At 41.0% G+C, this 12236-nt stretch overlaps 1 pseudogene; it reads left to right on the forward strand.

Annotated features, from left to right (window-relative positions):
• The first annotated feature begins 1470 nt into the window (after positions 1-1470).
• Positions 1471-12236, forward strand: part of LOC125166466 (putative teratocarcinoma-derived growth factor 3) — a 39106-nt pseudogene continuing 28340 nt past the window's right edge.

The raw sequence follows: 12236 nt of genomic DNA on the forward strand, positions 1-12236 counted from the left end.
AGATTAATGTAGTTATCTACAAGTTAAATCTGGCAAAAGCAAATAAGCTAAGTCATGTGACTCTGGCTCCCTTGCAGTTAAGATCATGAGCCCACTATGACCAGAAATCTTATAGATTGACCCAGAGTTCTTGACCCTGGGTGTGTAGGTCCATAAGCTGATGAAACTGAAAGCAAAATTTTGTGTCTGTTAATTGTGGGAGAAAAGGCTGTAGCATTCACCAGAGTCTGCACAAGGCGTAGAGCCCGCAAAGTGGGAGACGGATACATGAAAATCCCGCTAACATTCCTTTCTTTCTGTCAGTCAGATTCCAAGGTGACGAAAGCAACAACATAACAATAAGAAACGCATATAAATAATTTCTTTTTAAAAAATGTTTCCTCTGGCTTGCCCAGGTAGCACAGTAAGTTGACTGTCTGACTCTTGATTTTGTGTCAGATTCTGAACCTGGTTGTGGGATCCAGCCTTGCATTGGGTGCCACGCTGAGTGTGAAGCCTGCTTGGTATTCCCTTCCTTTCTCCCTCTGCCCCTTTCCCCTGCTCTCTCTCTGTCTCTCAAATATAAATAAATAAATAAATAAATAAATAAATATTTCCTCACAGATAATGCTATTATTCTTTTTGTATGCAGAAGGTTTTGTGTGTCAATATGGGGATGTCTACTTCTTTTTCATGTAAAAAACATAACATAAAAATTCTGCAAATAATACATAAAGTAAGTCTATCACTGGCATAGAACCCTTCAGCTATTTCTTAGCTGGAAATGAAACATATTCATTGATGTTTCTATACAACATATGTTGAATGATTCAGACATCATTTATAAATAGCTACTGAAGGGTGCCTGGGTGACTCAGTCAGTTGAGCATCCAACTCTTGATTTTGGCTTAGGTCATGATCTCAGAGTTTCATAAGTTGGAGCCCTGTGTGGGGCTCTGCACTGACAGTACGGAGCCTGCGTGGGATTCTCTCTGCCCCTCCCCTGCTCCTGCTCTCTCTATCTCTCCAAAAATAAATACACTTTAAATAAATAAATAAATAAATAAATAAATAGCTACTGATGATATATAGTAGAAAACCTACTTGGAATTTTGAATTTGGATCTTTTCCTGAGCTGGCGATATGTGGTACGATCCTCTCGTGAGGCTGAGTAGGGGCAGTGAGGTGCATTTCCCACCAAGGGCAAACAACCAACACACTTACACTCTGTGCCCATATAAACACTCTGTTTCTCATATTTTACATATGAAAATACAAAGATCAGAGCAGTTAGGTGACTTACATAAGATCACACAGGTAGTAGTTGTTGAGAAGGAGAGTCCCAGGCAAGGCTGAGTCCCTGGCTGAGTTCAAAGCATTCCTTAGGACAAAACTTGGTGATAAGCCCCTGTCTCTGGACATCCTGGCTCCTGCTTCCTCTAAGACCTTCTGGGGAAAGCGAGCCATGGACCACAGAAAGAGCATTTCTCTTGCAGTGTGATTTTCATCATGGCCATTTCCAAAGCATTTGAACTGGAATTAGTTGCTGCATTGAGCCACTGTGAACTTGCATGTCCCTCCAGGGAGACCCCAGCCTTAAGAGATGACTGCAATTGGTCCCAGGAGGAGCCTTCAATTCATCATTGGTTTTCCAGTTTGTGCTGTCCATAGGAATCCAGGACAGTAAAGAGCTAAAGAAAACCTGCTGTCTGAATGGGGGAACCTACATGCTGGGGTCTTTCTTTGCCTGCCCCCCTCCTTCTATGGCTGGAACTGTGAGCATGATTCACACAAAGACAACTGTGAGTCTGTGCCCCATGACACCTGGCTCTCCAAGAGACGTTCCATGTGTAAATGCTGGTGCGGCCAACTTCACTGCTTTCCTCAGACATTTCTACCGGGGTGTGAGGCCCATGTGATGGATGAGCACTTCCTGGTTTCCAGGACTCCAGAATTAATAAGCATCTTGGGCACCACTTTTTTGCTAGCTGGCATCTGCCTTGCTATACAAAGTTACTGTTGGGGCGCCTGGGTGGCTCAGTCGGTTAAGCGTCCGACTTCAGCTCAGGTTCTGATCTTGCATTTTATAAGTTTGAGCCCTGAGTCAGGCTCTGTGCTGACAGCTCAGAGCCTGGAGCCTGCTTCAGATTCTGTGTCTCCCTCTATCTCTGCCCCACCCCTGCTTGTGCTCTGTCTGTCTCTCTCTCAAAAATAAACATAAAGGGCGCCTGGGTGGCTCAGTCGGTTAAACGTCTGACTTCAGCTCAGGTCACGATCTCGCGGTTCGTGAGTTCGAGCCCCGCGTCCGGCTCTAGGCTGATGGCTCAGAGCCTGGTGCCTGCTTCCGATACTGTGTCTCCCTCTCTCTCTGCCCCTCCCCCGTTCATGCTCTGTCTCTCTCTGTCTCAAAAATAAATAAACGTTAAAAAAAAATTAAAAAAAAATAAACATAAAAATTTTTTTTTAAATTCAAAGTTACTGTTAAAGGACACTTGCATATGCAATATTTGTCATACAATTTCATAACTTGTAAAGGCTGTCACTCCAATTCCCTAACTGGGAGATAATCATTTGTTAGTTGCCTCGCAATAGTGGACAGATTTTCATCATGGTCCCTAACATTTCCCTAACATTTCTTAAAGTACAAACTCTGCCTGCCCTCTCCAAAAAACTTTTTTTAAAAAAAGTCAGCCATTTCTACATTGTGACCAAGTTCTATGTTTCTTAATACATGTATCTCTACCAAGGGTTTTTTCTTCTTATTTTCCTTTAAACAAGTGAACTCTATCTTCAGATCATTAAAGGCTGCTCCTAACATGGAATTGAGGCTAAAGCTTTGGGTAGAGAGTTGATCAAAATCAATCAAGAACTCATCTTTAAAAGGAAAGGAAAGGAAGCCTCTGTAAAGTGAGCAGATGAGAGGGCAGGGGGCAGATATTAGAGGTGAGGGACAGGACACTGAAGTATTGGAAGTGCGCATGTGTACCAGGGATACTAGAAAAGAGGAAGCAAATGGGGAAGAAATTGGGCAAACCAAATGGATTACCTGGTTGATGATTAGATGGGTCTGAGAAGCAAATTGAAAAGCTAAGTTGGAAGGCAAGTTTCTATCTATAGAAAGCTATAGAAGACAAGGACGCCCCTTTCTTCTCAATGCGTGGCAAAGAGATTGAAGTGTCTTTGGAAAAAAAAATTCTATCTAAATTTCCCCAACAAAGGAGCTTAATAAATTAGGTTTTCTCCGTACCTTGCAAGTATTTTAACTGTTGTAAAAGAGAGAACACTCACAGTATATTTGGTTGTAAACCAAGTGATGTAACTATGTATTGTAAAACCCATTGTTTAAATACATTGCGCATGTAAATATGCCCAGTAAAACTGGAAAACATTTTGAAAAAAAATTTTTTTAAAGATCACACAGCTGGTAAATGATAGAGTTGGGATTTAGCCTGAGGTGATTTTGGATCTCACACTCTTGTGCTTCTCACTGCCTCACCCAAGTGTGATGCGGCCCCCTCCACTGGGGGGTATCTTTCCTCTCTCTCCAACAATGCTGTAGTCATTCTGTCAATATCCATCTTTCTGGTTCTCTTTTCCATGTATCCATTGGTGATAACTGTCTTCTTCTGACTGACATATCCTTTCTTCAGCCATATCAACACCCGTAATCAGCTACGGTGAAGTCCACACCCCAGAGCCACTCCCTTCTCTCTAAGTTAGGTATCTGTAGTCTGCAACTTTGGATTCCTATTTTGGAATTTTGCTACTAGAAGATGTTTGTTCTTCATCCCCAGGTTCTTAGGTTTACTTCCGCCCCCCCCCCCCCCCCCGTGCTTCCTCCACAGAAAAGTAACACTAGAGGCAGTTTGGGGAGGTGGAACAAAAATGAACATTCTGTGTAGACAGTAAAAAAAATGAGGCAAAGACAAGAGCTTCAGGCTTTAATGAAAACAGAGAAAATGAGAAATGAATTAATAAAAATTGGGGGCCTTATATAGGTACTCACTTAGCAAGTAAATCAATCAACAGACATGACCCAAGGTTGCCCTTGGCAGCAGAGCTATAAAGATGAATTGAGGGAGCTTGCAAGCGTGTAGGGGGAACAATCACGTAGATATGATCATACTGCTGTGTGGTCAATGCTCGGAGAGAAGGGTGTACATAGTGCAAATGGCATGCAGGGCGCCAACTCCAATAGTCTTAAAAATTAAGAGTGGGGACTGAAAATTGACCGAGATGACACCATATGTTTGTAGAGTACTTTATAGTTTTAAAGTGTGTTTGCATGCATTATTTGTTTGCTCTTCCTCAAGCACTTAGAGATAGAACAGATTATCTCTAATAAATGAGGAAACATAAGAGACTTGCCCCATCTCATGTTCCTAGGTCCGCGCCTTCTGTTTCCCATGACACCATCTTCCCTTTATGGCATTTAAATATGACGCCACTGGTGCTAATTAGAAAATGGGAGAACCTTGGTTGTTGTTTTATTTTCCTTTTTAAAAAAGAATAAATATTAAATTGGTTTGGACATGAACACTTCTTAACATTTTCCATAATGCCTGCACAGTGCTTATGACAAAATTGCAGGCTGACTAGCGGAGTGATCTTGCTAATATTGAATGCGGATGAAAAAGCCTCTGCCAGTCAAAGCCTAATGTGTCTAAGGGATAGAATTTGTCTTTCCTTTGAAATTTTAAGGAATCTTTTTCATGGTTAAAGGTTAAAGCTTGTCTCATTGGTTTCCTTTAAAAATATGTTTTCTAACTTGGGCTCTGTGTGTTATTATAACAAATAAAAACATTGGGAAAAGCTCTGGATGTGCTTTTTCCTTTAGATAAGTGTTATGCTACTAGACCATATGACATCATACTTGGCTCTAATGTTTGGAAACCAGACAGTATAAAAGATGGCAAGTTCTAGTAGCCATGTCATAACAGGGGATGAAATATAAAACAAGACTGACAAGAAGTTTGAGGAAACTGACTATTTTTTAAATTGTGCATTTATCGTGACAGTTTTGGGGTTAATCTCTGGAACCAGCACAAGGGTGAATGAGGTAATAGTTGCACATGTTATGGATAAGATAACCAAAGGGGGGAAAAGCCCATTTCCAGGCTAATGTGCAGCTAAGATTATGTGCCTGATGGCTGGAAACTGTTGTGTGGTTAGGATAATACACTGTTCAAAAAAAAAAAAAAAAAATGATGGTGATGGAATGGTGAGCAATCACATTGGATCTGAAGCTTTCTGAATGGGGGCAGGAAACAGAGTAGGCTGGAACACAGCAAGAGAAAGATTTGGGAAGCAAGAAAATAGGAGGTAAACTGCAAGACCCCCTCCCAGAAATGACATTATAAGGGTTGGTAATTAAAACTTCACTGAAAAGTGAAATCTAATGATAAAACCAGCTTAATGCTGTTCACGTGTACATTAGGGTAGGAGAGGAGATTGCAACATCGATTCCCATTCCTGACTACCCAGATGTTATTCCCATCACAGAAATGTTCAGAGGTCTTGTTTGGACCCACTTTGTTTTATTCCGTGGCTTTGAGGAAGAGGAAAGAAAGCACTGCAAAGGACGTGTTGACTGAAATGCACCATTAATTTCATGTCTCTTTTGTAAAAAGCACTTTTAAAGTGTGCCAAGATATTTTAAGTGTTTCAACAACATGCTTTTGTGACAATAGAGAAATGAGGGTGCACTTTCATGGTATCAATAAAAATATCTTAGTAATTTACGGAGTTGGACTAAACTCTAAACTGGGTCACAGGGAAGCTCTTTCAGTGTGAACAGAGATAGCAGCAACCTCTATTTTGTTCCTGAGCCACTGAGATCAGCGTAAACATGCTCTCTGATTGCTTCTGCAATCTGAAGTCTTGGTTGCCAGGGGGCTTGAGTTTCTGGAGGGCCTCCATTTTTGGAACTCTCTTCTTTTCCCTCCCCAACAGACCCCAAATTTACAAGCTTTGAGGTCTTAGAAGGAAAGCAAAAAAAGGCATATTTGTTTCTTTCTTAACTGGTGTAGGTTTCCAGATGGTATTAGAAGCTATTACTGGCTGAGAAGAAACATTTGTTTGTGTCTCAGTCTTGTCCTTGGGTCCACAAATTTGGCAAATGGCTCACTTTGAATATCTAAGCAAATAAACAAAGCATTTTCAGTATTTGCTGACACTCATTATCCTATCCTCAAACTTTGCCAGATGCAAACACCAAAGGCCAGTATCTCTAGGTTTTGTTCTATTCAGAATCTCTTTAGAGAATTGCACCAGTGAGAACTCCATATCTGATTCTTTGTATTAATATATCTGTGGACATGTGATTCTACTGGTTGCTTGCTGATGAGTTAAGTTGCATATGTCTTGTTGACTGAATCCTGCAATGTCATGCCAGTGCGGCACTTTCACATGAATGTCACATTACTTGAAAGTTTCTACAATTCCAGTCATGGTGGGAGGCAGTCTAATAGGCAAAGATGTTTTCGAGAGAAAAGTATCCACAATATTATGGAGGTATTGAGGAATGCACGTACCACTTTTCAAGTCTGTTGCTGCAGGAGAAATAATGAAGGAAGCAATGAGGCTTGATGGAAAGAGATAAACATGGCCTTCACGGTCCACGGGTGTATGGCTTCAAATTCTGGCTCTGCCATTTCCTTACCTAGAGCACACTTTACGTCTCAGAACCTAGGTTTCCTTATCTGAAAGTGGGAAACCAACAGGCTTCACAGAGATGTGATGAACAGTAAACAGGTTAATACATGAAAAGTGCCCAGCACTGGGCCTGATATATAAAAGATGCTCAGCAAACACTGGTCCCTTCCTCCAAATAAGCAATAAAAGATCCACAGCTGGGGGTATAAGGAAAGCTCTGCCAATGGCCTTGGAGAGGAGTATTATAGGATGCATAGAATTTCAGTCTACGTGGTATGAGAAGCACTGTAGAGGAAGGAAGACGGAATAGTGTTAAGGAAGGAAGTGATTTGGGGAATAGTATGCATTTCCACTTGACTAACTAATGAGGGAGCTCTGTGTAGGGATGAGGCCAAGGAAGGCCTCCAAATGCAATGCTAGGAATTATCATAAAATTCTGAGAGCAAGAAGTATCAATGAGATAATTAGGGGGCACTGTATAATTGGAGCCATTCCAAAGGAACATTCATCTGGCAACAATATATTCGTTGGATTACAGTAGGGAGGGACAGAGGCAAGGAGACTGGTTAGGACAATTGCAGAGTAGTAGCAAAGAGAAGTAATGAAGAGAAGTGATGAAGGTGGACACTGGTGTGGACCAAGAAAGGGAGGAAAAGGGCATGCAGGTGTGAGATGAGCAAAAAAGAAAATGGCATTGCTCCTTTAACTTCTGCCTAGAAAACACACTTTCTACTCACTCTGTGTCTCTCTGTATTTTTCAGGACAGAATCTGGTTTGTTTTCAGGGTCCCCTCTCTGACTGTCAGGTCAGGAGTATGCTGAGAACTGCATTTTGCTCATCTTGGTTGTTTCTAGACTCTACGACAGAGTCTGAGAATATAGTTAGCCCTTGCAAAGAGTTTGTTTAGTGCAAGAACAAATGTTGAATAGATGTGGAAGAGAGACAAAAAAAAAATGGAATGGCAAGGGGAAAATAAAAAGAAAGGAGAGTAAAAGATAAGTGCTAAATTGAGGGGAAGGAAGTAAAAAGAAAGATGAGTGGGATGTTTTGGAACAGCTTGAGTTCATTCACAACCAGGACGTGGAATTGCAGCCATTAAAAATTAGATTAACACTTCCCTTCTTTTTTTCCTTTACGCTGAAGCCTTCACCCCATGCACTGCCCTTAATAAATAATACTTGATGAAGATGGTGATGATGTGTCCTCTTCATGTTAATCCAGGCAGTTCTCAGTTTATGAATGGGTTGGGTTCCAAATGTCTGTTGTAAGTCAGTTGTTTGGCCGTTGGAATGTATTTTTCCTTTGAGACAGTCAGCATAACAGTTAGCGGTTAAATTCTGCTTCACAACAGGCTATTTAATCCACAAAGTGTCGGAATTACAGTGCAAATGCACTGCAGAGTAGTAACTCCTTTTAGGCATATTACATACTCCTTGATGGTTTGCAAAGTGCTTTTGCATACGTTACAAAAATGGATTCTCTCTGCCTAATATTTTTTCCATGGAAAAATGTGTTCCAAGTTTTAAATGAGGAGGCCAGGAACACATCCTCCACCCACTCTGGTCTCCATGAAATGACTTGGCTTCCACAGACAGGCTCCCACACTGACCTTTCCAGAGGCGCCCGCTCCAAGGGAGACCCTGAGACAGGGAGGTAGAGAGGGTATATGTCAGCACAAGAGGGCCCATGATGAGCATCGCCATCCCTGGCTTTCTAGTCAGAAGAACCAGTCTGTAGCTGGAACCTTCCACTCACCAGCTGGTAACCTTGTGTGAGTGTTCAGTTTCCCCTTATATAGAGTGGGGATAGTGATGCCTACCTCATGGGGCTTTGTGATGACTAAAATGTGATAATGAATGAAGGAGCACACAGCAGACACTCAAAAATGTTCTCTGGATCCCCCTCCCCACATTCCCACCACCACCAAACTCTGAAGCAAAATGGGTAAAAAGGGGCTCCTTCTGGGTCTATAGAGCAAGGGTTAGGAGCTAAGAGGCTCTTGTGGGTGTGTTGCCCTGATGAGTAACCAGTTCCCGAAAGGGGAGCAGTGAGGACTCAAGGGTGGTAATTGTCCCAGACACTAGTGGCAGCTGTGACAGCCATTTCTGCATCAATATTGTGTGGAGCTCTTTTAGAAGGGGAACCAGCTCGGGACACCTGGGTGACTCAGTCGATTAAGCATCGGACATAGGCTCAGGTCATAATCTCAAGATTTGTGGGTTTGAGCCCTGCATTGGGCTCTGCGCTGACAGTGTGGAGTTAGCTTGCTTGGGATTCTCACTCCCTTTCTCTCTTTGTCCCTCCCCCACTTGCACTCTCTTTCTCTCTCAAAATAAGTAGACTTGAAAAGGAAAAAAAAAAAAAGGAAGGGGACCCAGCTCTGAGCTGGGTAGTATCCCTGTCACTGATATACCCCTGAATCTTCAGTCACTTAACACTGTAGAAGTTTAGCACTGGTGGAAGAGGGAAACAAAAGTGCTACCGGAGGATGTGCATTGGAGATTGGGTCAGGCCTGGAAGGGGGCTCCCATCACTTCTGCTCATAGAGCATTGGCTCACGTCATGTGACCATATGGGACTGCAAAGGAGTGGAAAGTGTAGCTTGTTACTTGTCCGGGAAGAAGAGGAAGTAGCTTTAGTGGTCAGCTAGCAGTCTTTGCAGCAGATGGGCGTAAGGGTGCTAAGTAGCTACTTGTTGGTACAAATTGTTTGCAAGTGACTAATTATAAGTAAACAAACAAGAACCACAGGACTGCAACTCAAGATAAACAAATGAGTCAAGCTGAATGAGCACTAGAGGATTTCCAGTAAGATAATGGCCTCAGCACTTTGGGGTAAACCTTGACATGTGCTCTAGTTTTCCTTCTTTGGCAGAAATAAAAGAGATTAAACAGATCAATATTAAACAGTTTTCAAAGTAAATTAAAACATAAAGATAATGATCATTTAAAATGCCTCTACCAAGAAAGTGTTTAAAATAATGCCACACTCAGTAATATAATTTAAGGTCAGGTGTTTTAATGTATTGGCTCTGTGTGAAGACACAGTCACTTTTCTTGGCATGGAATTCAGTGTATCACAGGCAGTGAGAGTTGCAAATTATGTATGTCCCTTTGTCCCTTTTTGCCTGAGTTTGTAAAATGATATTCTTTTCTAGAAGAAAAGTTGCTCAAAAACCAACTTAAAATTCCATCTAAATGCATCTCATTAAAAGTTCGGAAGCATTTCTTTTGTTGCATTGATCTAAATACTGGTTTGAAAGCCAATGACTAAAGAGCAGTAACTTTGCTTATTCCCAAAGAACAGGGAATGAGGCCATTGAGGGAGGGAAAATAGCTCTATGTTATAACCTAAGACATTGCAGTTACCCTGCAAACATGGGATCACTTGGGGCATTTCTCAACTTGGGAAGCATTTGGCTATTGGAGTGACTCTCACTCTTGGCTTCTTGGTACAATCACCTGGGGAACTTTAAAACATTCTGATGCTCAGGTCATACCCTTGACCAATTAATCTCAGGAAGTAGGACCCAGGCACCAGCATGTTTTAAAGCTCCCTAGGTGACTCCAATTCACAGCACAATTTGGGAAGCGCTGGTCTATTAGATAGGATTACCTGCTATATGAAAACAGCAAGTTCTAGTTAATCAGCTCAGATTTAATCATTTAAATCACATGCCAGACACCGTGCTTGGTCTTGGGGGCTAAGACATGGGTTCTGGCTTCAACTGTGTCATTGCTCTGGGAGAGAGGCTAAGCTTAGCAGGGCTGGAGGATGGGGGGGTAGGGGGCGGTGGTGAAGGGCCATAGACTGGGGGTAAAATTGGTTCAAATGTGCATCAGTGAAAGGAAGAGAAGATCATAGCAAATATCTGATAATAGTCATGCTTTGTAGCTGAAGAAACTGGAACATACATTTAGAAGGACTCATTAGAGGAAAATTTTATCTTAGGAGGGGATTAGAAGCTAGGACACCATTCTTGTGGATAGCACACCATTACTTTTGCTTATCTACTCCAGGCTCTCCTAAGGACTTAAAAACAAATAAACAAACAAAACAAAACAAAAACCCAAAACCAACTCAAGAAGCCTTTTTATAAAATTGCTTAAAAAGAATAATACACTTCTAGATAAAATTTACATAATATAATTTGTTTAAAATACGCTGTAAAAAAGAACACTAACTTGTAAAAGACATAGTTTTCTCTTAAATGGTTAGAATTGAAGAGCTTTTGCCAGGCAGCAGGACAAAATTTTATTGTATAGGCCAATGGCAGCATTCTGATAGGGTTTTATTCTATAATATTCCAAAGATAATAAGATACCTGATAAATGATAAGCCATGGGTTCTTTTTATTTTTATGTTTTTATTTTATGTTTATTTCATGGGGTGGGCTACTCTACACCTTTCCCCAGGTAGGATCTGTAATTGCACTTGTTCTTGTTATTAGATGAGTAGGTGTCTGGAAAGGGGTGGGTATTGAGCCCCAGGTCTGCTCGGGATCCCTGGGACTGTGTTTTCTTGTCTGTGAAATGGTGATAGTAAATGGTTGAAAAGCTAGAGTATTATTATTAATTATTATTAATAGAGTATTATTAACTCTAACAAATGTGAAAGGACCATACACAGGTTTTTATACTCATTAAGTGAATGCTAGTAGGTGCATGCGTAGTGGGAACGTGGTTCTTCTCTGAAGTGCATTTAGAATATCTACTTGATATTATGTGCTAGTTCCCCTTAATGAACTTTGCTCATTCCTTTCTCCATGATCTGGAAGTAGTCGTGGTAATGACTGAAATGACAGAGTTCTACAGAGTTCCTACAGTATTGATGGGGGTAGGATATCTAGGTATTAGTGAACAAAGCTAAATAAGGAAAGAATATAACAGTAATTTAGCAACAATTTTACATATCTCACAATAATTTAAAGCATAACACAATTTGTAGTACAGTTTCTAGAACATAACTGGATTCTCAAGTGTTGTCAAGACTACCATAAAATCTAAAGTTCATTCTATAATTCAATATTTTTAACAAAATCCACTTATCTTGATGATGGATAGATTAGTTAATGATGACTTTAAAAAGCAATTCTTTCTAGGTTCCGGGAATAACAGGTAAGCATAATTTGTGTATGAATTCTCTGTGATTTGACTCATAGAATAACAGACCTTTCAGTCTGATGCCGGTGTTTTAAATTTAAACATCAAGTCAGTTTACACATCTGGCCTTACTTGGTGGTTTTCTAACTTGCCAATGTTATATCTTAAATGTACTTATATTAATCATAGTTCAAAATAGCCACATCATTAAATAATAATTTTTTGAAAATATATGTTCTTAGAAATGGGACATACACCCGCTTCAGTTTTTGTTGTCAAATCACCGGCTGAGAAGGGGGTAGGGAGGAAAAGAATGCCAGATCTGCATTTCGGGCCATCAGCTAACTCCCAGAGTTGTTTCATGTGAGTCTCGATTTGGTTGCCAAAGGAAAGATGGAGACGTATGTGGCCACACTGTCATACTCCCCTGCCAGCTGCAAACCTCATCACAGTTCCTGTGAAGTACATTTCCACAGATCAGGTTTCTGCCAGGGAAGACTT

The sequence above is a fragment of the Prionailurus viverrinus genome, chromosome B2 (genome assembly GCF_022837055.1).
Source record: "Prionailurus viverrinus isolate Anna chromosome B2, UM_Priviv_1.0, whole genome shotgun sequence".
NCBI lineage: Eukaryota > Metazoa > Chordata > Mammalia > Carnivora > Felidae > Prionailurus > Prionailurus viverrinus.